General features: G+C 36.8%; 1 protein-coding gene across 2 annotated transcripts in view; it reads left to right on the top strand.

Moving 5' to 3' along the window:
- LOC110378976 (proteoglycan 4) overlaps positions 1 to 26,289 on the top strand; it is a 35,921-nt gene that overhangs the window by 845 nt on the left and 8,787 nt on the right. Inside the window, exon 2 of one of the 2 annotated variants that reach the window (XM_021338448.3) lies at positions 11,677 to 11,806. The gene's annotated coding sequence lies outside the window, so the exon portion shown is untranslated. Of the gene's footprint in view, positions 1 to 11,676; positions 11,807 to 24,213; positions 24,333 to 26,289 lie in introns of those variants that run through there. The other variant, XM_021338449.3, reaches the window with a different exon arrangement.

The following is a 26,289-nucleotide window of genomic DNA, read 5'->3' as shown; positions in this document are numbered from 1 at the left end:
AATGTTTGCTCTAGCTGTGACAACAGCCACAGACTTAGATATTCATAAAGCAGTTTTCGCATTGATCAGGTTCAGCATAACTTGCAAATTTATCACTGTACTGGCATGCGAGGATTACGTATCAATCAAGATGCATTTGTGTCAGCGAATAACGAATATATCCACATTTTTGTCGTGAAATTATGCATTATTGTGGTTATGTAATTTTTTGCCTTGTAAGTATCCATTCGTCTACTTTTCCACTACAGATAATAACATAACATCTTTGAGCCACTTCTATACAACAAACTTTAGAGGTGATTGTACATCCTACAGGTAGTGATAGCAAGAGATGGTACCAACATATTTAAATTAGCTTCATGATTAGATATTAGATCTAGTACTTGTGCCGAAACAGAAACCAATGTCTTCTATGAACAAAATTTTCCAAAATAAGTTCTTTACTTTTTAACAAAAAAGTAAAGAACTTATTTTGGAAAATTTTCCTTAAGAATGTTGGCATACAAATCAGGCCGCAAAATATTTGCTTGATAATCCTTTCATAGGAGTTTTAAGGAAAATGGATCATTTTCATGGGCTGAAAACTGAATTTGAACATAAGCCAATAGGTCCTTAATTAAATGAAAATCCAGATTTTTACACTCTAATATCCTCTTCAAAGCCATGATAACATTTAAATAAAATCGATTGTCGCCGTTTGTATATTTTGTTCACGAATAACACAATTGTTTAGCTTTCCCTTGCCTACTGATTTGCAATGCAATGGGATACGACAACGCTACATTAAACTGAGACTCCATTTTTGAATCCTTTTCCTCAAATAAGTGGCGGCAGTGCTTCAAACTTTGTGGTTTAATTATTAATAAGAATTTTCCAGATTGTTTTTGCCTCTAACATTTCCTTGTTCTGAGTGCATCCGGCTAGATAACCACAGTGATTAGCACCGATCAATGTTACATATAATTGCGGTTCGAAGATGGAAACGTCTGCTTCTCAGCTGTTTAGCAGCCGCGTCACGTTCAGGACAAAACATTTAGATTTTATACGCAATAGCCACATTCCTCACCATTTGCATTCACAAGATCCGTCGAAGTCATAAAACAATATTGCCCGCATTTAAAGTCTTGCGTTCACGTTCTAAAATGTTAAGTATGTTGGTAGCATATGAAGCATTAAATTCTCAATAAAAGCAAATAGACTCCGATAGATTTGTACCGAACTACTGGAGCGTTTCAAAACTTTAGTTCTAAATGTCTTATGAAATTGCATTAACTCCGATATGAGGAAATGGGTAGTAAACTAGTATTCGCAAATTGGACCGGTCGGTTCGGGTACTTAGGCGAATATCACTGAATCTGTTAATGGTTATAAAGATGTTAAAATAGTAATAATAAAGTAATTGAAATTAAAGCAATCAATCAAGTATGATGGCGGTGACCTCTAAATAGTGGCGTAACTAATAAATGCTCGCACCCGCGACACGCTCCACTGAACACTTTCCACGACCCCAACGCGTGCAGAAAGCTTAAAAATATTTTGCCTGAAAATTTCAAAAAATAACCTTGATAGCCTACCTGAATACGAGAGAGTTGGTTGTTTGAGCAAAAAATAGACAAAACAACGAATTAGATACAAGACTTTATTAAATTGCGAATTATTAGGTTATAAGTTACCTATAAACAAGTATTGTTATTGCTAAAAAAATAATACAATACGGTACCTACCGACGTTATTATATTGTTGTACGTAACACAACAATGCGTGTCGCGTCCACCAGTAGCACAATATGTGTTTTCTGTCAGCCACATTGGATAACGAGGTGTTTCGACAGGTGTTTAGCATGCGTCCAACACACGCGCGACGACCTCGCGCGGCTCTCTAATGTCTGATGACTTTGACTCATCCCGGCCTTCACTTTTTTTGTAATCATAAATTGCTTTCCGAATAACTTTTTTTTGTGTCTAGTAATTGCATTTGAAATAGGCGTGTCCAATTTTTTGATTAAATGTGTTTTAATTAAACACTCGTTTAATTGACAAATAAATTAACTATTACTACCGAGGATTCGTTGATTAATGTTGGTAAAAAAAAGTTTGCCTAATTTTTATGAGTAAGTGAGTGGTTTGGTATCATCATGTTTAAAAAAAACTAAGTAAACGCTCAATCCGTCTTCAATGAAAAATGGCAATAACTGAAGTTTATTTATATGTAATAACATTTTATGCTTAAATTATTATTTGTAAGTTATAAAATTACAGAAAACGCAACATAATTCTCTCCGCTTTGCAATAAAAAAGTATGTAGTGACAGTTAAATTTTATCAGCAGTCACAATCGCGACATAAAAGGTGACACCGCGTTTTCTACTTATAAGTATCTTCCGTAGCTGATTTCACCTTCACGTCCATAATCAGTTGTCATAGACATCTTTTTACCGAGTAAAAGATAAAGGCGTATTTGAAAAGATTTGATTGTTCGTGCTTAGTTTCGTCGGTCGTGAAGGTCGGCGGGTCGCGGAAGACACCCCGCGATGCGCCCGCGCTGACGCAAGCGACGCAAGCGCACGGTGAGGCAACTGCAACGTAACGTGCTTGTACGTGCCACCGCACTCCGAGACGACCTATTTAACACGACAGCCCGTTTTTGAGCATATCGTGACAGCTAAGCCTTGGCCTTTTTAACAGCCTTTATTTATAAGGATAATTAAAATAGGTATACGCCTCAAAGATATTTTATGTCAGAAAATACTGTAGCAATAGTTTAGCAATAGAAAATTAAAACTGTCAGTTCACATCATACAGGAACTTCCTCGTTTTTAATTTCATCAATGTTGAGGAAGTCAACATTCTCAGTGCTAAGCAACCAAAACTAAGTGGCATTTGTCCGCTTTATTAGTTCGAATGAACGTGATTTGTGATCATAAAACTATTTATATAATTCATCTGAAATGTAACACGTAATCTTATGTAAAATGTATTTTCAACAATGCGGTTGATTACTCACTGTAACGTGTTATCAAAACTGATCACAGATCGAGATTGCACACTAAAAGCAGAGATTACAAAGATCCTCTATTAAAGAGTTGCTTCTGCTCGCGAATTGCTGTCCTATTTTTGATGGCACAACACTCAGCCCGAGTCGCTTGCAGTAATTATACTGTAAGAAATGAAACCACGAGGAATTGTTACCTATCTTGTCTCCACTGTCATTTCTAGCAGTAAAAACTAATTGTTATTGTTTTAACATTTCCTAACATGCAGCGCAGTCTCGATATATTTCGATTGCATTTGAACTTAGCAAGGCTTTTAGGCCAACATTGTTTGATATCGAGAGAGAGATAGATATGCCATATATTCAATTGAGTTTTGGATTATTGGTTTTCTCTTTAATAATAAATCAATGGATTGGATATACATAGACATCTGGGTGAATATTATTGTGATAAAAAAGTAGTGTGTACAAATAATGAAATAATAATGATTATTTGCTATTAATAACGGGCGATAAGTAATCACGGGGCGGTTGCTCACGCGACGGCGGAGATGCGCGGGTCGTCGACCCACACCGTGTGTAAATACTCCAGCGGTGACGCCGCACCGCATGCCACCTCCATGCACGCCATTGTAATTGAAAACCAATGTCGTTACAAATAAGTCCATTTTACTTAATCAGCACTCGTAAAGTTTTACTTTATTTGCAAACTCGCCGCCTGCTGCGTTGCATACATAACTTTTACTCTTCATTAAATTCCAACTTTTGCATCTATGGAACTAATATGGTTGTGTTATTTCATAAATAACACTATTTCAGTCGTTCCGTATTTTTTGGTACACGTTAACTCTATAAATATAAAAATAGTGAAAGTGAATTCGCGCTTCGCAATTTTTGCGCCTACATAGTTTTTGCGTCACACTTTTTTGCAAATACAACGTTAACCGTGCCCACTGGCGAGTAAAGAAAGATACCGGGGCTTGACCTCTAACTTAGCGTACAGACTTATATTAAGAGAAATAATATATCTACGTCCTACGTTTCCCATATAGGTACTACGCGATACTCTTACTTTAGTGAAGCTCTTTTAGAGGTTTCCTTTAGCCTTATCCTGACGTGCTGCAATCCTAGACTTACTCGTGTGTTTGCATCATAGTATTTGCATTACCTTCGTCTCGCGTGGATCTTTCAATTTAACCTTATTTAAACCTGCCTGGGACTTGTCAATAGTCATAGAGGTTGTGTGCATCGTATGAATTAAATAGGATAATTATGCTCCGACTATTGCACTTTTTGCATACGTCATGCATTATGAGCAGCTTACACTATAGCAACAGGTTGCGCAGGCAGCTAATTGTTCAGTCCGCGTGATAAGTTATCGCCATCTTCGTCAGTCACGACCCAGCTCTTTATTGCCATCCTTAACTTTCTATCATCTCCTACTTCAATTGTCAAATGACATTTGCAAAGCACCTTATCAATTACCATTCGTCTGCTGATGGCCTTCTTGACAAAAATGTAATAATAGCCCGAGTGAACACCAGCATTACGAGCCAAGTTATAAATAACAACATAATTACGAGTGTCGATAAAGTCGATCGTAGCTGGGGTGATTTACTGCAATAAAACAAATAAATTATCGGGCGATATTGTGGGCAAGTGTTAGCAATTGTTGTTGCAAGAGAATGATTAACGCAGACGTATTAGAATGGATATCTTGCTTGACACAACTGTCTGTCGGTTGCTAGTTGCACCTTTGACCTTGCACGTGCCCCTTTCAAAATAGCACCGCATTCCATACAGTAACGGCGCGGTATTCATGCGACCCGCCACAACTCTATTGTTCCTCCATTTAAACTTTACACATCGGCATTCTTGCCATATTTACTCACCTTCCGCTGCACCTCACAGCCGATCTCCTGATATTCTCTCACCTATAATACCAAACTTTACAACGCAACATTCAAGGAAACCTTATTGTGGCATTTTATTGTTAAAACTAAAACGGCTAAGATCTACGAGACTAAGACCTCTGTAGGTTTTGATACGCTAAAGTAACTGGCATTTTAACTGGCAGTAAAGTGACGTGACATGATTCTCCGAGGGTCCCAAACTAAGTCAAGTGCTACTCAAAACTTGAACTAGCCAGTGATAATGTACAATAAACGTCCATGTCCGTACGGCTCAGTACAGGTAGGCGTAGCTAAAATGTTATTCAACTTGACGCAATAATAGACTGCCGGATTTAATAGCTGTATCGTGACGGCAGGCTTCCGCCAGGTGTCACAAAAAGTAAAAATTCAGTGGCAAACAGAAGTTAAAAGAAGTCGTGACTAGTTTCTAGTGAAATTCGTAGCAAGCGCGGCAACGCAAACCAAATGACTATTTTTAAAACTTACAGCATTGTCTGTGTCGTTTAATATCCTACAATGTTTTATATAAGAACACTTGCACTGAACACGGCAGACCAGACTCCGCAATTTATTAATGAGCGCATTTAATATGAATAAATAATTATAATGTCACTGAACGAATGACTTTTTAGATACTTGACCTTTGAAGACTATTCACATCGACCTTTAAAAACACTGAAGATGAATTCGATAGCTGTAGGCGAAATTTGACTGTCGCACCGGTGGATATTTGTTTCGCAAAACGAGTGAACCGACCCAACCCGATTAACCTACTATTGGAGCTGTTTCGAAAACGAATGTCGAAATCATATTAATATGGTAAACATTAAAAAATACCATCGCATTGCTACCGTTCTTTGGTTTTAATGGCATCACGCTATCGATGCGAAATAATTGTACAATAATGTAACTGTTTATCGGAAAAACGGTTACTACAAAATTGCATGAAATACATAACCATTTTAGTGAACCACTTACAAGAAGTTTAATAAAAAACATAATGAAATAACAACTATCAAGGCGGAGTTTAGCAAATGCACAGAAAACTGTTGCGTGCCGGCGTAATTGCGCCGAAGCCAGTAATTTACTGATCATGTTTACATTTTGCAACGGATTTTACACAACACCATATCTAAAACGCATACAGTTCCGGTTAACTTAATACGCTGTATACATTAATCGGTTAGGCCTCCAAGTTGGATCTTCACTATTTTTTCTATTAAACATACGATATGAGGAATAAATCTCGTGATCGGCTTTTGTTTTATGCAAGAAGTTCGAGGAATTTTAATTGCAATTTAACATTGAGAAATATTTAATGTTGCGTAAACTTCTTTCACATTGTATTAATTGATTCTCTTATAGCCGTTATATATTTTGAAATTATTATTTAACTAATACCGCAACAATAGGAAAAAGATTAATGAATCCAAGCAATACTGCGCAGCTGGGTACGTACACAGTGCTAACTTATGTAAACAAAATGGTCTGTAAATTCTCTCTTTCTAAACTTCCACGACTTTATCAGATCGGAAACTTACATATATCGTTAATTACCTGACTCCTTATACATATGCCATTCATGTTCAAGCACACGCCCAACATAGACACTAGAAACTTAATTAATAAAATTCCTTATCGTACGTATTGCCTGTTAAACACGTTTTTATTCCTTTAGAGGAGCAAGGAGGGCCAATGTTAACCAACACATTATAAATAGTCTCAAGGAACTAGACAAGAAAATACTAGGCTCGCTAAGTAAACACAATTTTTCCGGTGAAAGAAAATACTGCTTAAAATTAACAATTTCCTCTCGTCGATCTTTGAAATGAACTAGTTATTAATAAGGTTACTGTTCCTCTTATATTATGTTAAGTGCAAGTTTAGTGAACAATATTTCAATGAATGAACATCGAAAACTTGTTGATGATGCACCTTTCTGTTTACATAAAGTACGGTGTTACTTAGCACATATCATACATTCCATCAACGGCCGCCAACGTTTCGCAAGTCGCCGCGAAACGTTACAAACTGCTGCATAAGTTGCTACTCTTACACATTTTGTAACTTCTCTAGTAAAAATATATTCAACTATTACAAATTATGTTTGACAATATGTTGACGTGACCATGACAATAGAGACGAGCCACTGTTTTACTGAGACCTACTTTGTAAACTCGTTTTTCAACCAATCGTGTACGACGACAACTCGGTAAATGCTACCGACAACCTATTACTGAAAACGAGTGAACGCGACGATTGTTATTTTACAAGAATAGCTAACTTGATAATAACTACGAATTATTTATGATCTTTAAAAGTTACTCGGTAATGCTCATTACTTTCGAAAACTAAAATAAATCACTAAAGTTCGAGAACAATATTCAAGCAAACAACAAATATTTGAACACTCGTAAAGAAATTGTTCTTGAAACAAGTCGTACAATTTGTAAAACAAGAGAATAACAAATGATAGTGAGTGCAGTATCATTTGTTATATTTCAGATTCTATATTAGGAACCAAGCCACCAACTTGTGCAAGCAGATCTATGTCAGAGAATATAGACGTAAATGTGAAACCATTAAACATATTAATGATTGGTGTGCCCTTACAAGCAGTTAGTGTCTCTGGCGTGTCGTTAGGTAACCGAAGATGCTGCTCGGTCGCTCGCAGCTAAATGCCAGCTCCTTTCCCACGGCCAGCATTCTGCGCCCATTGTATGTCTAGTTCAATAATTAAATCCGGTATGTACGGCTAATGTTTGATGCCCATATTATTTTCGTACTTATTCTTCAAGCATGTGACAGTTTCGGGACTTGAATTGGCAATCAGCGCCCGGAGATGATTATGTTTTTACATGTTTGTGGTTAGCCAAGGCCATATAGACTTGTTTTCGGGTTTGTTAATTTGTTTTGCTATTTTTGCGCAACGTGAGCCTTTTTTACGAGATTTTATCATAATCACATATCCAGCTCAAATATCACATTCTGATTTGTAACGTCACATGGTCGTATGAATTAAAAACGTATTATGTATTGTTCAATAAAACAATAACGACGAAGCAATGCGTGCTTCACATCGCCTCGCGAAGCCTCATTTAAGTGAAAACGCATCGCTTGCCGGTATAGGAATTCCTCCAAAGGAAATTATCGCACCAGGAAAACTGCAAACATAATTACTGTGAATACCAATCCAAAAAGCTAACGACAAACTCGTTATCCTTTAAACCTGTTTAATATTAACGAATATTTTTTATAGCTTGTATTAGCTACCGGTCGAAAATGGCTATTGTTCGATTTGGAAATGCGGAAACTCGACGATTGTTACGCACCTACCGAATTGTGCAAAGAATAGCCTTAATCTTGTTTCGTCAAGGTTTGAAGGCCCAACAATGAGGATGAAACGTGCAAATAACATGAATTACGATTTGTTTCGCTAATGGAGTGCACACAGTATTAGCAATCGCAGGCTTGCACACACTCCACTTGAACTGCCGACCAAATCAGGTGCAAGGTAACTCGCCGCAATCCGATTTACCTATGCTAACAACCGACCTCTTCCATAGCCGACTGTAAATAGAATGGCTATTAATATAATAGCAAAATAATGAGGCTAATGAAAACAATGCAATCTAGTTACGCAGAGTATTTATTGAATGGAAATAAACAATGCTTCATTAAGTGCTGTTGATATTTTTTTGTTATTGAACATGAGACATTAAATTAACTATTATCTAAGGCTGGCACCCCACGCGGTAATCGAGCCGAGATAAGTTTCCTAGTGATCTTTGCTTCGTGTGTTGGGTGAACAATAATTGCATTATGTGATTGGTTTATTATTTGGCAAGCGAGGTCGGAGCGTGAGGAGTGCGACCCCGTGGCATGCCTTGAAACTTGGGCTTTTTGTACCACCGGACAATAGTCCAGTAACCCAAAGAAATACCCTCGTTTCACATTCTTATATGTTAAAGATCATTGATGTGGATATTTTAGATCTATTAATTGCGACCTCGTTACCTGTCTGCGAGTGTTACCTATTGACACATTGACGACTTTCACGATATCGCCCGCCCACTTAGAGTTACGGCTACTCAATCGCGTAGAAGAAAAAAAAAAAAAAAGGCACAAAGTTAGCAACTTATATCACGTTTCGTGCGTGTACGCGGGCGCAGTCGACATTAAACCAACCGGTCGGATAGCATTCGACGACTTTATCAACTTTAACATTCTCAATCACCTTAATGAGATGACCCAACCTCTTTCGCCATCGTCCAAATAACTTGATTTTTGCAAATTAGTGTTGTCCCCATAGATATGTCTTCTAAATATTTGGCATTTCCCGTGCGCCTGCCAAAAAGTCGGCTAAGCAGACCTATTACGTAACCGTTGACCTTTCAAAGGATTTCATCGTCTCAAACGTCGTTTATTTAAGATAGAATAGTACGATGTCTGTACGCTTAGAATATTGCCATTTTGTACGTATCAACCGGCAGGCATATCTGATTGCTATTGTCCGCTGTCACCATCAACATTAGAGGTATAATTTATAATGATACACAGTTATGTAAAAGTCATCAGATAATAGCCAACAATCAGTGAATAGATTTGACAGGTTGGGCATTGTAGTCTCGACAAGTGACCCCCATTGAGGCCATAGGTAAAGACTCCGTGACCTACAAAGACGTCATGATTGCACTATAAATAACTATCACAAGTCAATGATTAAGCTACTAAGAGTAAAGTAGGCATAAGCATAAACATTCAAGCAAGTTTTGAACTGATACTCCAATAGATAATTTCCCAAATATTTTTCCTCATAAGACATCGTAAAGCGAAGATGAAACAAGCTTCCAATTATAAGCGTATCTAAATATCGTTCATACCGGGGCGCGGGTAAAACCTCATATAAATAAAGTTAGATTATGAGCAATTATCCTCCTCGTTTATTAAAATGTATGCTAATTAAGCAGAACATTACCAAAGCTCAGTCGCGTCGCCGTCACGATCACGAATCGGCCGAAGTTCAGCGATTCATACAAACGTGCAGTTCTCATGGCTTGCCACTATTATATTTAAATAAAGAAATTAAAACGCCTCTCATTTCTCTACACTTATTTATTTTATGTTAATCACCGGTTATTTATAACTTTGACTAATTGAAATTGATTTATGACTTTACAATCCAGAATTTAATCATTTCATAAATATTGAATAGTTTTCCTATATGTGCCCAGAAAAAGTATCATAAAGATAGTAAAAACAAAAATGAAGTACAATTATGATTAAATCGTGTACCGCGACCTCTGGTGTTATAAAGACAAAGATCAATCTAAAGAAACTAGAACTATCCATACATTCATAAGCTCTACTTTCGTGTTGAGAAATTTTATTTGAAAATTAGCTCATATGATAAAAAGATTAGCCAGAAAGCCACGTAATTAGTTGAGCTTATTGCCCGGGGTGCGCCGGACGTAATAACGTGTCGTCGGGAGAAACTCTTTTAAAAGAACTTAACAGCAGCTTTATTACCGGACGTATAGCAGTATGTCCTGTTTTATTGGTAAAAATAGGTAGGTAGGTACCTAATTACTACTCCAGAGTAGGGCTAATTACTTATTTAAATTTAGTGGTGGGTATTGGCTAGATAATAGCCGCTCAGATCGAGCGAAGGTTAAGCAACGCTTAGCACAGTGGGTTCGAGGATGGGTGAACATCTAAATCATAACATATTCCTACACTTTATGAAAAGTACGTTAAATTGTGACTGACAAGCAACTTCTTATGGTTTGATGTAGTATTTGCTCAATGTAATACCAGTACCTACTCGGCTGCATCCGGTTATATTAGAAGCCGAACCCAACATAGGTGGAAATTACCAGGCAGTTGATGACTTTATAAAAAATAGTATAGGTAAGATTTACAAAGACATCACGCAAAATTGCCACTCCATGCGTCTGGCCGTATAAACCCAAAAAAAAACAGCGTTAAAAATCTTCCAAGATTGCATCGTCTATTTTTATTAACTTTTCCTTCTATTTTACTGCTCTTGCTCATCGGCGTTATTACCAATTTCCAAATAAGTAGTACTTTTTGTTCGGATTATTTCAAAGTGCTGGTTTTGTGCATTTTCCGGAGTTTCATTCACTTCGGCTCTCGGTAGGGTGATTTTCGATACTGCTTTGATCTCTACAACACTAAAACAAATGACTACATTTGCTGCATAAACGCGAACCCTAGCTTTCCTTTCACATGTTCAGGAAAAACAAAGAAAATTGCATTGCAATTTTGTTGTTAGCATCCTTAAAGCGTTTATATTTTCATATTTGTTTTTAAATTAACTATTAGAATTTTGCGCGACCACAATACCACTTGTGGAAGCTGCTGAAAGTTGGCGCGTGTTTTGGTTACGTTGCAAAGCAGAATTTAAATAAGAGCCTTTTTAGCACGGAAAAATGTTCAAAGGCAAAATAAATGATTTGATTTGAAAGACTGAGACTCTGAGACCCTTCTAAAGCAAGGGTGGTTTTTTTTCCTCATAATATTACAACAGGTATTCTGATGCCTGCAGATACCATAATTCTTCCGAACGTACTGAGTGCAGTATAAATATGGTTGGTGATAATATGGCTTTAGTTACAGTGAGTTTGTTGGTAACGCTGTCACATTATGGAAATTAATGAGACCTCGGAGAGGGCCTGTAGATGATTTTATGAGCTACATACCAAATCATAATATACTAGGTACTATATATGATGAATATTTGATTGTTGCAGGACATGATTCGCCGGGTGTATCGGTGTCGCGCGGTAGTGCTATGACGTGAGGACCCAACACCATGCGGGCCGGCTCTCGAGGGGCCACCGACTAGCCACACGGCCTCTTTACGATTTGAGTTATATTGAGGTAAGATCACACCTAATATTACAAGTATATTTAGATGAGGGAACAGAAAAAAATGACTTGTAAGTTGAGGCGATGTAAGAAAATCTCTCATCGTTTCATATTTATAAGGTCAACACTATACCGGTGCGGTGATGAAGAGTTGATTATTTTTTTTTAACCAAATTCAACACACTTACAAACTGGTACGCGTATGATAAATTAAGCAAAGAACTATCTCGATTATATTTACTTCTAATCGGGTCAGTAGTTTGGGCTGTAGTTTGGGGTGTGTGTAAACTGTTTTTCTTCGGTTAAATTCAATATTTTACAAATTCTGGCCACCACAAAAGTGATGTTTTATGGCTTCTCGCGTTTCTTATGGGATTTCACAGTATCGGAAGTCAAAGCCTGTGGTTTGTCACTGGCAATGAATGATGTATGAAAGCGGAGAAAGCTCCAATAAAATCGTATTGCTACTTAAAATAGTCATTCAAAGAAGTCGTTTAAAATAAAGAAACTTCATACTGAAACTGCTTGCACACTTATACACAAATATATGTACATACAAGTAATATCAACTTTACAAATCATTCGTTTAAATAAGAAACTACTGAACTGCATTTTAGCTTAAGCTATGACGAAAAGCAAGCATGTTCTTAGCAGCGCGATCAATCAGTATGTTACTAAAGTATTTTCTGGGAGCTCAACATAGTTGATTTGTTATAGAAGTTTCAAAACTAATACTTGAAATTAAAATCGAACTGCTCAGTAAATCCTAGAGCTCGTTCAAATTCTCGGCGACTAGCCACATGGCCTCATTACGCTTTTTGTTACACGGAGCTAGTCTATGCACCTATCTACCTATCAAATAGAAATGAGGCTATGATTATGAAAGTCACATGTTATTGGTTTTGTTCGCTGAGACCCAGGGTATTGTTAAAATAGCAACAGGTAATTAATGTGTCAGTATCCGTCTAACTTTACAAGCCAGTTTCACTTAAGATATAGTGCTGTGATCCTACCAGCCTGTGCTAACTGATTACGCCACACTTATAACGTCAGTCACCAAATAAGCACATACCCGCCCATTTGTTTTAGCAAGTTATATTGACAAAGCACTGCCGCTCAAAAGACAATTGTAAACAAAGTGTTCTAGGTGAGCAGACATTGCGACAAACTTCGCACAGACGGTTTAATGAGTGGCTCGATGAAACGTGTTACGTTGACGCTGCCACTAGGATTTCCCGGACGATTCATGCTGTCATCTTAGTTACAAACAAAACGTTCTGCCCCCATTTTGTTAAGAGAAACTCTAATACGTTTGTGTGCCAAGGCCATCGGACAAATTGATATTACATCTAGAGAGAGTTTGCCGCACCGAAGTGCGCTTACAAATTCGCAGTTTGTCACGTTTTTATGCGACTGCAGCGTTCACCAATATCAACTATCAACTGGTGGAGCCTTAAATCGCTTCAATATTACAACGTTTCAAAACATGTTTCAGGCGAAACAGGAAATAATAACACTGAAACTGCAATAGTGTCCGACGTCTAATTACACTGAAATCGAATATTACGAACGAATAGCTCAGTTGCAAGTTGATAGGTCAACGAGCCGGTCGCGCCGTCGCCGGTCTAAAATTAGCTTAATTTACTATGTCTTGTGATAAGACCCATTCCAGTGTAATGGTTTGTAACGCGAGCGTCCGTCATGTGTGCAATTAATTAAAGCGGAGTCATTGCTCGCGCTCGCAGACGCTATGATACACCGCAGCTGCACCAGCAAGCCGCGGCCTTACTTCCACTTAAAGTGAATTGAAACGTTACCATCTAATGTCACAACACCGCACGTAACGTTTTGTAAAATCATAAAATCGTATTCAATACACTATTATTATATTATATGCTCATTGACCCCCTTACGTGTCACGTATTAAGTACACATTGTAGCTAGAATATGCACTTAATAAGATTCTTACCTACAACAAACTACGTCTTGTTATGAGCTTAATTGCTTAGCTTTTTGTACATAACGATGTATAAGTACATGATGTAAGGCACGACCGTTGGTCATTATTCTAACTGCTCTATTGCTACTGTATTATTTTCGTGTACGTTGTTACCCGACTCCATTGTCCCCGGGTGGGCAAAAAGGGGTGGAATATTAGTGCTTTGCAGAAAGAACTATAGAAAAATTACAGTCTTAAGCGTTTTGACACGTTTTATAGAAAGAATGGTGCAATGTCGTTTATTAAATTAAATCCAAATTATTAGGTCAAGAAGGACTCTTTAAATATTAGGCATAACTCGGCCTGTATAGTAGACTACATAATACATATTGACCGCCATAACGCGTCTGTAATTATATCAAAAAGTTATTAACTGCTTTAACCTAAAAAAAACCATACTTGTCTTCAATAACAGTGTAACTAACTTCAGATTAAACATTTTGTAACCACCTCGCAGTTACGCTTCACTTGAACTTATTATTAAATTTTCATACAACTTTACAAAACAATAATTCTATTCTATTGCAAGTGATTGCGATATTATTACGATCGATACTCATCAAAGTCATCAATCATGGTCGGCTGTACGAATGATCGCTAATGACTCCCCGCGAATGGTAACATCAGACGTTCAAAATCATATTGTCACGACCTACTTTGCAGTCAGAATGTAATGTTTGTAAAATAGTGGCGCCGTCGCAGGAATTTGTAATTCGATTGTCAATTTGTTCCGCTTCCAAAACCAATGCGCTCATCTAAAACCACACTGTGATCGTTTCAAAAGTCGTTATGACAAATTCTGTTTGAAATCGTACTTACTTGCTTTTTTAGATTCAAGCAACGTTCGTTGAATTTACATCGAACTAGCACCTGATAAAACCAGGTGGAAACTTTCAGCAAACTATTTGAACATACATATTTTCTCTTCCGTTCATTTTCGCAATAAGAGAGCAACTTGCATAATTTAATTACTGTTGTTTTAGTTAATATTATTTAACATCAAAGTGGGAGCTAAAATTTAATGTACCGAAAAGTGCTCACTGTAAATATAATATGTTTACAGCGTAATAAATGGCAGTGTAAGCACAATTAAACATAAAATGGGACTGTATATCTTAAATGATCTTACTTTATGTCCGGTAAAATTGTTCAACTTGGCACCTGTCGTATAACCAGATTTAACTGTACTTAATTAGCACAAGGCTTTCGGCTTACTTACACACTTACTGTAGTGCTTTCACCGAGTACTGAAAGTACAGAATAACCGTGTTTTTGCAACACAACGTATATCTGGAAATCTGGATCAACAGCTCTTGCAGCCTCAATAGATCAATCAAAAGTTCATTTATATCTATTATTGCACATCAAGTATTGTCTAGACGACAGTCGCTACTTTCATGTGCCCATTGATCTACATAGCAGTTGAATTGAGAATATGGCCATCGTTTTAAATCGACACCTAATCTTCTGTGTCATGAATCAGCACATCTTTTGTCTACGAACGCAACTCAATTGAAGCAACGTTTCTGTACAATGGTTAATCTTTTTCTAGTTTAAAAAGCCAAGATTAAACTTTTTCTTCTGTATTTCATTTGGCTAAAACGTTTCTCCATCAGTAGCATTATTATGTAGCAGCTTAAAATTAATCTCTACTACCAATGACACTAGATATAATGTGTATTTACTTACAAAATTGGAAGGCATAATCACAATGTTACACTACGTTTATGAAAAAAAATACACATTATCGTCTATTTATTTGTACAAGTTCAACAGAAATGTACCATAATTGGAACTTAAATATAAGTTTGCGTATATTATGTGTAGCAACAATGAAACAAATTGTAAACAATCATTTTTGTAAGGACAAAAAACGTAGGTATTATGTAGCAAGCAATCGCCAGCAATTTTCTTTTAATCTAGATCAGCAACGTATTGTGGTCACAAGTTTTGCTTAAGTATTTTTTGTTTGTACAACACCACAATTATTTTTCTATTCTTAACCTGAACATTCGTCCAATTCTGTTAATTAAGAAATAACAGTTTTTTATAGAACAGATTTAGTGAAAATTATCTCCGCTTTGCAAAATTTTGAAATACATACCATGGAGTACCTATAGGCCCAATATGCTGTTACATACATACATAGCTAAAGAAATATTTGCAGTTAGCAAAGCATTATATCGCTGTGTCGGCCTGTTTCCCAACAATTTACATAAATATAAATATGGAAAATGAACCATTTTCATATTACACAATTTTATTGTTTATTAATGTACGCACCGACGCATAGGATGCCTTGCTTTAGCCTCAATGCATAGACTATCAGAAAGGAAAATAACCACTACACGGTACAATAACAAGCTGAAAATAGACCACGAAGATGACAATATTGCCGATATCTTCTGTATTTATTAACGTAAACATAAACAGTAACTTTATACTACGCCTACCCTAACTTTCCTGTCCCACTTTTTAAAAATCACATGATATCTTCAGGGGAAATAGTTTTAATGCGCTTAAAACTAGAAATTCATTTTAAGTAAAAGTCTATTAAAATATCAATCCTATCGTAAAAGAAATCAGAAAAACCCTTTCAACTTTTTGACGGGCTTCAATTTTCGCTTCGTTTTGCTACGTGCACTGCCAAAAGCCAAAAAGCTAGCAAGCTCAACTAATCTCAAAACAATGGAAACCTCCAACAACAGACGAACAACGGGAACAAGCAAACACACGCTGTTCTAACCGCCTAACGCAAAGGTGTGAGTTGTGATTGACAGGTAACAAAACAGCAGCGCGAGTGGCGCCGACCTTGTGTGCTCGATTGTACCGGCTGGCTACCGGAACTCACATACCAGTACAGCACCGCTGTCCTTAATGTTACTATCATATCGATCTGAATAAAGCACATGTATAACGCAGTCACTTTAGAACTAGAAAATTTGTCGTTTGACTTACCTGTTTACACAAAGATTGTTAGAGGAAAATTGCCAATGTTTACGTATGGAATTTCCTATCATAATGGTAAGTATATGAACCAAAAACGAATATACGTTATTTGCGATACTTTAACGTTTAATGTGCTTGTGGTTTTCGCCCTCGTAATGACTGTGCTAGTCTAATCTTAGCTGCGCAACGCCTACGCAATTGCTACGCAGAACCTATGCGTCGTCTACGCGGCGTCTACGTAACTATCAAGCAGGTACAAGCGACTTGCACCGACACTTCATAACTCTATGCAGTACCTATATGCTATGACAAAATGACTTATTGATTTGTGGCTACATTTGCTACCTAGCGTGGTAATTGTGCCAGTTCTTTCTCAATAGTTCGACTCAGAACCACACTTCGTGAATAAAAATCACTTTTTAACTTTGTAATAAAATTATATTATTAAGATGTTGGAGGCGCTTACAAAAGACATTTTTAATGACCATTTCGAAAAAGCGCAAATTAATTATAATTGAAGTATTGCTAAATAAGCTACTCTTGGTAAGTAAATTCGTTTCGTTTTGAAAAGAATTTGCACTTTATCACTTTCCAATAACCTTGAAACTGATAGTAAGTACATTTTAATAATATAATACCTACTTTTAAAAGTGCTCATGTTATAAATTGTTCTGCAGAAAGGCTTATTAACTCAACATCTAAAGTCTTACAAAATCAATAACGCCCAGTTTTTTTTAATCTAAAATATAGCTGCATCATAAAACTGCACCAAACCCGTTCACTTCGTCTAGCTCTTAAGTACATAAACGAACAAAAAATCTGGCATAGCTCAGGTCAAATACATAACCCAACGGCTATTATCTACCAGTCAGCAGAAAAAGAAATAAATTTTTAAGTGATGTGAGCGTGAATAATTAGTAACAATTTAGACTTGAAATATGTTCATTTAGAAGATGAAGGCATTTAGTTAAAGGTCTGTTGAAGCGATGCGGCGACCGAAGCGACCGGAGAAGTGTAACGAAATGTCAAGGGCGGTACGACGCCGACCCAGCCGTTTGTTTTACTGAAGAAATGTACGTTTACCTAATACGTATAATTGATCACCGATTTTAATGGACTTTGAGATAACCGCGGTTTCCCAATATAATGATCTCAGAATGGTTTTGTCAATGAGCTGATTGTCAATTCAATATATTGAATGCATAATGACCACAAATATCTGCGTTGGGCCGATTGTTTAAAATTATTTATGGCTTGAGTTTGGGACTCTACTTAACCTTTATGTTTAAATATAAACACTTTGCTTTTTAGAGAATAAATTGTATTTAATTTCATTTTCCACTTAAATTATTAATACTTACATTCCGCACCTGTATATTTCACTTCCATTAAAATGATCCCGACGTGAAATTTTAAAGAGCCTTGTACCACAAACCCTTATGAGGCAGTGAAGTGGGTTGTTTTGTGATAACCGGCTGCCACCTGACGTCATACGCACTTATGTTAAAATGAACAACATGAGGGGCCTAACGACCTCCTAATTACCATTATAAGTGCATAAAGTCGCGACACTCGACATATAATCGATCACATCGAACTACGGTTCAAATATCAGGGCCAATGTCAATCTATGCAAAGTATCGTGTATTTGACGAGCTACTCGACTATATTTTTCGCTTTAAAATGTGTTGCTCTGAGAAAATCGTTAGTGTTTTATTTCTTATTCCGCGACGCGATGAAAGTAAAAGTAGCGTTGTCTTGCATAAGTAGACTTCGCTCTAGCCGAGCAGATCTACTAGAGCAAACATTTTCAAATTGGCTTTTCATCTTCATACAGTAATGTTAATGAATGGAATGTAATGTCAAATGTCAGGTGTTTGGTAAACCCAGATGAGTCAAAGATGTTAAACAGCAATATAACTGATAATGCAATAGGTGAGACATGAATGCACGGATTACAGTAGCATTTCAGGACAACATAAGCTAAACACATTTATCAACACTTGATACTCGATACTCGTGTGATAGAGACTAAGATTCCTCAACGTTACACAACCCTAAAAGCAATGTTACTCAATATTAAGCTATATCATTACCGATATAACATGTTATTATTGTTTTAATGCCTGGTTGTGTTGCTCTATAATTATAAGCGTCTACGCACATATACAATGGGATGTACAATTTCACAACCGATATCAGCACTTGTATCAGATATTGTGAACGGCTAATTAAATAACAATTATTTTATCAGAATTTCTATAGAGAGATGTGGTAACGAGTTGCTTGCATACCAGTGCGGGTACGTGAATACAATTTTTGATACATTTTTACGTAATTGACGCGTTCCATGTAAACGAGCGGCGAGTAAAAGCGGGTTGAGTGCGTTGTTTGTTGCGCAACGTTGCGCCCGCGCCGCCGTCACGCGCCGGCCATGACGACGCCCTGTGCTGCTAGACGTGCCCTCTTGCCATTCAAGCAGCCTTCAGGATTTGATGACTACGCTAAAGGAAATGACAGAAAAAAATTATATCCTCCTCATATTTCCACCAGCGGCCCATACACGTAGATAAGAGTTCTTCTGTAAGAAAAGTGTCTGCTTTTTCGATCTACATATGTACCTGCCTCTTAAATGTCCTAGAAAATGCAGAGTGTAAAAAGAAAACAAATCATTTAGGTCTCCATATTCCTGAAATCTTCGTAAACATAATGTTTGTATGTTCGTAAAGGCGAAGCGATTATAAGACTACTGCTAATACAATGATTATGAAATTTTAATAACATGGCTGGCTTATTGTCTGTAGCCATGAATTATCAAAATCTTATAAAGCAACATCAGATTTTAAAATTAACACTTACCATTGTACATAGATTAGTGTGTGGTGTGTACGCGAGTAATCTTCATCTTCACACTTGACGGACCCATCTATCTATACATAGACAATTTATCTGTCAATCTACGCATATGCATGATGTAAAACGGCCTTGAAGGTTACAATAAGACATAGAATACTGTGCCCTTGGAAAGCCACAATGATTTGCAGTCGATGCGCGCGTCCGTACCACCCACTGGAGCTCCGCATCCTATGAATGAATCATAGGAATTCCATTGATGTGCACATGAAAGCGCTTTATTTCACGATCTTAGTTTTACTGTCATTTTATGGGTAGTACAACCGAGAGTTTATACGAGGCTTTCACGCCTTCAGTGAGCTTCATGTTGTGGCTGCGCATAATTACTTACTTGAATTGGTTGCTCTCTGATGAATGACCTGTGTCAGTTAAGAATTTTATAGAACCCTTCTATTTAGCTCTAGAATTTCTATTTCCATAACGTTTATTATGTGAAAGTCGGCTAATACAGTAACAATGCATAACGACGATAATATTGTCAAATGGACCTGGCCAGATTTTTTTGCCAATTGGCCTTTACATACCAAAATAGCTATACTTTCATCTAATTACCTGAAACAAATTAAGTGTGAACAGGAAAAAGCCAATATAATTATAAGCTACTATTTATTTATGTCATATTAGAAACTTTTGATATTATGACGAGAGTGATTATTCTGTCAGTCTTGTGTGTAAGTTGTGTTGTTCTCAAGTAGATGATGATTTCGATGGATGCTCTGCTTTCTCCATTGTTTGTGTAACTAACATAGACAAGCCACGCCCCACATATCGTTACGCATTGTCTCTTGAGATTTGACAAACAAACAAGCTGTTTCAACTAAGTGTAGGTACTATAAAGTTAGACAGAACGACACTGGACGGGTTCTGCTCAGTTTAAATTTTTCGTCAATTCTTATGAACCTTTGTGTTTTTCTTAAAAAAATATATCATTTCCTTGAACTTTCTTTCCTTGGTTTTACAATCCTTTTGAAAATTGGCACTTTATGCTTAAACAAAAATACATCCTCAAGTTACACAACTGGATCATTGTCATGAAACGCAGACGACAATAGAGTCTGATACAGAAACGTTTAATTTCCCTTTCATGTGTGCACTCATTCACGTTTCGGTTGCATGCGATGAAGACGCTGTGATGCATGCTGGGGCCATTTGCGCGTCGTCCCTTGTCGAAGAGATCGTGTGCCAGCTCTCACCGAGCGCGGAAGTCGTGGCGGGTCTAGCAACACGTAGCGTGCGCGCGCTGTGTATTCGCCCGTGAAGTTTCCTACACCACAAATTGTACAACATTAATTATATCATATCACGTCTTTTTATTGCATTCTTGCTTTACGTACGTGCGCGACAATCGCATTTTGTTGGTGATACGCTTTTTTTGTGTTGCATGAAATTTAATTTTGGAGTACACGTTAGCTATAATTGGCAAATGTCCCTAGATTAAATTTCACTTTTCGTTACACTGCAATTTGTTTGGTCTTGTACTATAAATGTGTGATTTTCGTCACTTGACGGTTAAAAATTAAACTGATAACAGTTGCGCAAAATAGGAAACCAATCAGCTACAACACGAATTTCTTACATTCACAGATCGACATGAAATGATAACTTCATACACTTATTGAGAAATTTCCGTGACCTGGTTGACCTTCCCTTCCACATCTAATAAATTAATTTAAGTTACCAACTAAGTTATTACTTATTAGATACCCGACGAGTTAACCTGTCAGTTGAAAATCAAACTCGTAAATTATGACAAAGATATTTTAGCGATAAAACGTTGTTGAACATGTTCTATTGGTTGTCTGCGGTTGTGATCTAATAAACTGTCTAAATTATAACTAAAGGCCTCGCCAGGCCAATGTTCTTAGGTTACATGAAGGGCGTTACACTTACTGTATATCAATCGATTTATACCGAATAAGAAACTTTATTGGCATACTACATATAACTGTACAGACTAATTTGAATGTTGTTTTGTTATTTTTTGCGTACAATTTCATTCGAGCCGGACATTAAATCATAATTTATTTATCTAACATGAAACGCTATTCAACAGCTGTTCATATTTGACCTATTTACTGAAGCGCAATAAATGATATTTAATAAGTACATATGTACGTAAACTGAAGGCAAGTGGCTGGCTCGTAAATAAAAAAGATTAGCGTATGGCCACGAAACAAAAGGTCATGGGAACGATTTCCGAGGAGCTGTGCACATCACGCCGAGGATTGAATGACAAAACTTTTAATTACCACCTACTAGTTATAAATTTGCGTCCGTATCCAACCGCAAATTGTGCCCATTTTATTAAATTACATCGATAATTTTAACAAATTAACATTCATTGACCGAAAAATTGAATTTTAGTTTCCAATTTATTTTAGTGTCATACGGACATATACGTCGTTTTTAGAAAACAGTCAATAAAGAACTGCTATTTAGATATACGACTTTGTGTAATACCCAGTGCAAAACACAAAACAATAAACCAAACGCGGAGAAATATAAGAACAATATTTTGAGCTTTTAAAAAGTTTCAGGAATCTCTGTGGTCTTCGTACCACTCAGTGCTGCAAAACTTACAGCGAAACAAGCAATGTTTTGAACAAATAAAGCAAAAAAAAAACAATCTTTGAGGAAAAACTTAGACAAAACATAAGTTACGTAAGAAAACACGGACAGCGTGTTTCCTCGTGTTATGACGAAATTCATAACAATTTCTATAGACCCATCTCATTATAACGATTTGGAGAATTAATAAAATATACGATGACAGCTATACAGTAGTCAGTAGGTTACTGGTTAGAGTAACTATTGATGTTAAGTTGAGCAACATTCTTTATTATAATCCTTCAGTGAATTCGATGTGCCGATAGGTATGTATTATTCATTTTGTCAGATTACATAAAGTACATTCGATTATAACACTATCCATATTTAAAGATAATGTTAATTAACGTGTAATTGGTTACTAAATGGATTGCAATAATAGCTTAGACTTTTGGGTCAGATAAGAATGTTATTATCCATAAAAGGTGTAACATAATGATCTGTCACCCATTTCATATCTTGAGAAAAATTTATGACTTAGTTGACCTCGTTTATATTCAAAAATGTTTACATAGATTTTGAGGGAGATAAACAAATATGTCACAGTGGGTATGGCATTCCATAAAGTTAGATTTTAACGCTGGGACAAACGTGTCTAAGTGCAACACGTCTTGGTATTGCTCAGTGAGGTCAAATGTCTGACGCGGTCTTCTTCTAAAATATTATATAACCGTAAGCGGACGCATGGGAACTTTTCTGTCGAAACTGCTACTAGAATCTAAATGCCAGCAGTACAACATGTACGAAACTACTAAGTATAATATTAAGTATAATAATTGTAAATTATGCGTGAAGATGATCTGAGTTACAGTGAAGTTAAACTTACTGCAATAGTTGACATTTAATTATGAGAACATCAACGTTCGCTTGCACTCTCATCCGTTTCCAATCTCGTTATTTGTCATCGCAAAAATAAAACAATATAATGACGACGTGACTGCAATTATTCAATGAAGATTTTATCCATCATTGTAAATTGAGGAATAAACAAACAAAAAACCTGTGAATGACAGAGGAAACGTCGAGGAATGCGACGGAGGCGGCACAATGGAGACGAGCTCAGTGCTCACGGCAGCGTTCTTTATTCATTATAAAATAAACAAACTACTAAAAACGGCTAGTTTAAATTTTCATATCCGTATTATACTATTCCCACACTAAAAAATTGCCGCACAAACAAAACATCATTGTGCAATATTGTGCATATCTTTGACAACTCGTAAATTGCTGTGTTTTGTGTGAATAGTTAATTTTCTCCAATCACGTCAATCTGTTTAACTCTGTATAATAGATACAAAAAGGCAACCAAATTACCTACTAATCATAATTTGGAAATGTATTAATTTTAAATGTTTCATTTCAATAAAATATTTACAAAACCAATCCCGCTTCCGCTTATCACCGTACTCGTGGCCTTAATTCTCTATACCCACACGCTGTCTACTCATCCCGTGTTTCTCCGACCTTCATCCCGCATTCCTACATGTAGGCAACCAGTCATCCAGGATACGCACTATTTGCTAAGTAGTTGGCGGACAATAACCTCTGCTAGTTGTCCTCAGGCTCAGACAATCGCCTCATTCCACAATACGACCCAGTCCTGTGAATTGAGTTTTTCGTTCATCAGTTTCAACACAACTCATTCAATCCATGTTTAGTCAACAATATTGATTACAAGGTACTTAACACTTATCGCTGGTACAATCGTTTTAGTTTGCAATCTTAGTTAAATTATAAATTATAAATACTTGCGATTGCGTAACAATAAACATGAGTACTTATCACAAAAACATTAGAATATTACTGTCTGTACCTACTCAGCAGCGGTTGTACATAAATTGTTCCATATCCTGTGAATATGAGTTTCGTGCGTAACAAGTGAGTCACTGTCAATCAGCTTTGGAGACCAAACAGTCTAGTACTGGTATAAGTATATAAACAATCCTGACACGTGTTTAGTATTGTCACCAACTATAATAGGACAGACGTTCACGTTGTATATTACTCTACGAACAGTGCCTCTCGGAGCTCCATCACAAGACATTACGAAAACAACTCTAGACCAGTCAGGTACGTGGAGAGCTTTTACGAGTGCCCTGATACAATTGCTTACATTTCGACCTTAAGCACGCCTTTCGTAACTTCAACAGATGCGATTTAAGATGAGTTAACAATGAAAATATCTTACTTCCATAAACGTTCTTACAACAATTGAGCATACGAGTGGTGTAGGCGAGAATGCGTCTCTGTAATTGATAAGGATAATCGCGTCGTGAATCAGTCCCGGGATTAAGTATACAACCGGTAGTTAAACGGTCCCAATATGGCTCAGGTAATATTTGTCGCGCGTGTCGACATAGGTCACAATTATTAACTTAATTGTCTTAAGCGAGTAGGCGACCCATTGTTTGTGCTTTTGTTACGTATCGCATTTTTTATCTAAGCCCCGACTTTTTATGCACATTCCTTCTTAATAATCTACAACTTATTCTTTTGCAAGAATACGAGACCTTAATTTTAAAACTTAAAAAACCCGACCACTAAAACCGTTCTGACATGACAATGTGGTCAAAATATATCGTCGATCAAAGGCCATTCTTATGCAATGTATCTTTTATACAGTATTTTCCCCGTCACGATCGTCTTCCTGAATATCATTGTGTTTATGGGGTCAGATACGAAACGACATATTGATGTAATATTATCACATTGAAAGGATCTCGTAAGTCAAAATCAGAGTGGTTTCGTGAGTATCCATCACCGTTGTCAGAGCATGGTAGGCGGTGTCATTTGTTACGAGAAAGGCGAGACGTGACATCTCAATCCGCAAGGATGTTCGAGTATGTAGGTTTATATGACTAAAATCGTTATATAACTCTCATTGCGGTTAAGCTGATTATGTAGGCAAGGCGATTGAAAACGAAGAAGTCGTTTATAGATCATTACTCTTGTATGGTAATATTGAATATTAATTGGGTTTATCGAGTACCGTAACTGAGTAGTTGTTGAAGCGTGATGAGTGTGTTGTGAGGTAGTGTAGTGACCGCCAAGCTGTCAGCTACCAGGTGCTTCGGACGCTGCTCTCGACATACTTGATGACATAACGGAGTGCGCGCCGACTGGGCCCGTTACATCGCTGCACTGTTCATGCGTAGCTTTTTGTTGCTCTACGTAACATAATACCATTCCAAATAGACATAGGGCATTGTGCAAACTTATAAGATTAAGTCACGACCATTGCCCGCTAATCAATCTCGGTCACATCGATTTAAATAAAACTAAATTGCTAATCAAATGATCGGCGATAAAGACCAATTGGTACTCATACGTATCGTGGGCCTTGTAACCTTAATTTCGTTCAAAAACGTGTTATGTACTAACACCACTTGTCACTTGATCAAAAACAGTTTTGAGCCTAATTAAATTTTATTAAAAACTAAAAATTACTAAGAAACATTTAATAAACCCTATTATGGATTCATGGATTACTTTTTTCGATCTATCTTAATCATTCCCTGCAATTTATGAAGCCTATGCAGTAGATTTTTATTTTACACCTATTTATTATTTTTTAGTTATCAAAGCCTGATGTGATGAGGTAACTCTCTTATAATAAAACTATACTGAGCGCCAGCTACTTACCATTACCGTTACAATTGTAATTGGTTCCTCCTTTAGTGAAGCTCACGGTATTTTAACCTCTTGAAAGTCAAATTATCCACATCAGTTGACATAGCGGTGATAGCCTACACTTCGCTATGAATGCTAAACGAAACGGATAGTTAAGTAGCACGTAGTCACGTCTCGAATCAAATTTAATTGAACGAATATTAAGAAACGATTATCGATTTATATCCACGGCAATAATATTACATAAACGGTTATAGTGTTGCGATTATTCGATACCGATATGCGTAAGTAGAGTAACGGTATCAAACTGTTGACAAGCTATACTTAGGTGTCAGCTTGAATCAAATTAATTAGCAGAACAATAGCCGTAATTACTCCTTATTCGTCAAGTAATTAA

This window comes from Helicoverpa armigera, chromosome 4, assembly GCF_030705265.1.
Source record: "Helicoverpa armigera isolate CAAS_96S chromosome 4, ASM3070526v1, whole genome shotgun sequence".
Classification (NCBI taxonomy): Eukaryota; Metazoa; Arthropoda; class Insecta; order Lepidoptera; family Noctuidae; genus Helicoverpa; species Helicoverpa armigera.
The sequence above is the reverse complement of the archived record's forward strand: the minus strand, read 5'-3'. Positions and strand labels throughout refer to the sequence as shown.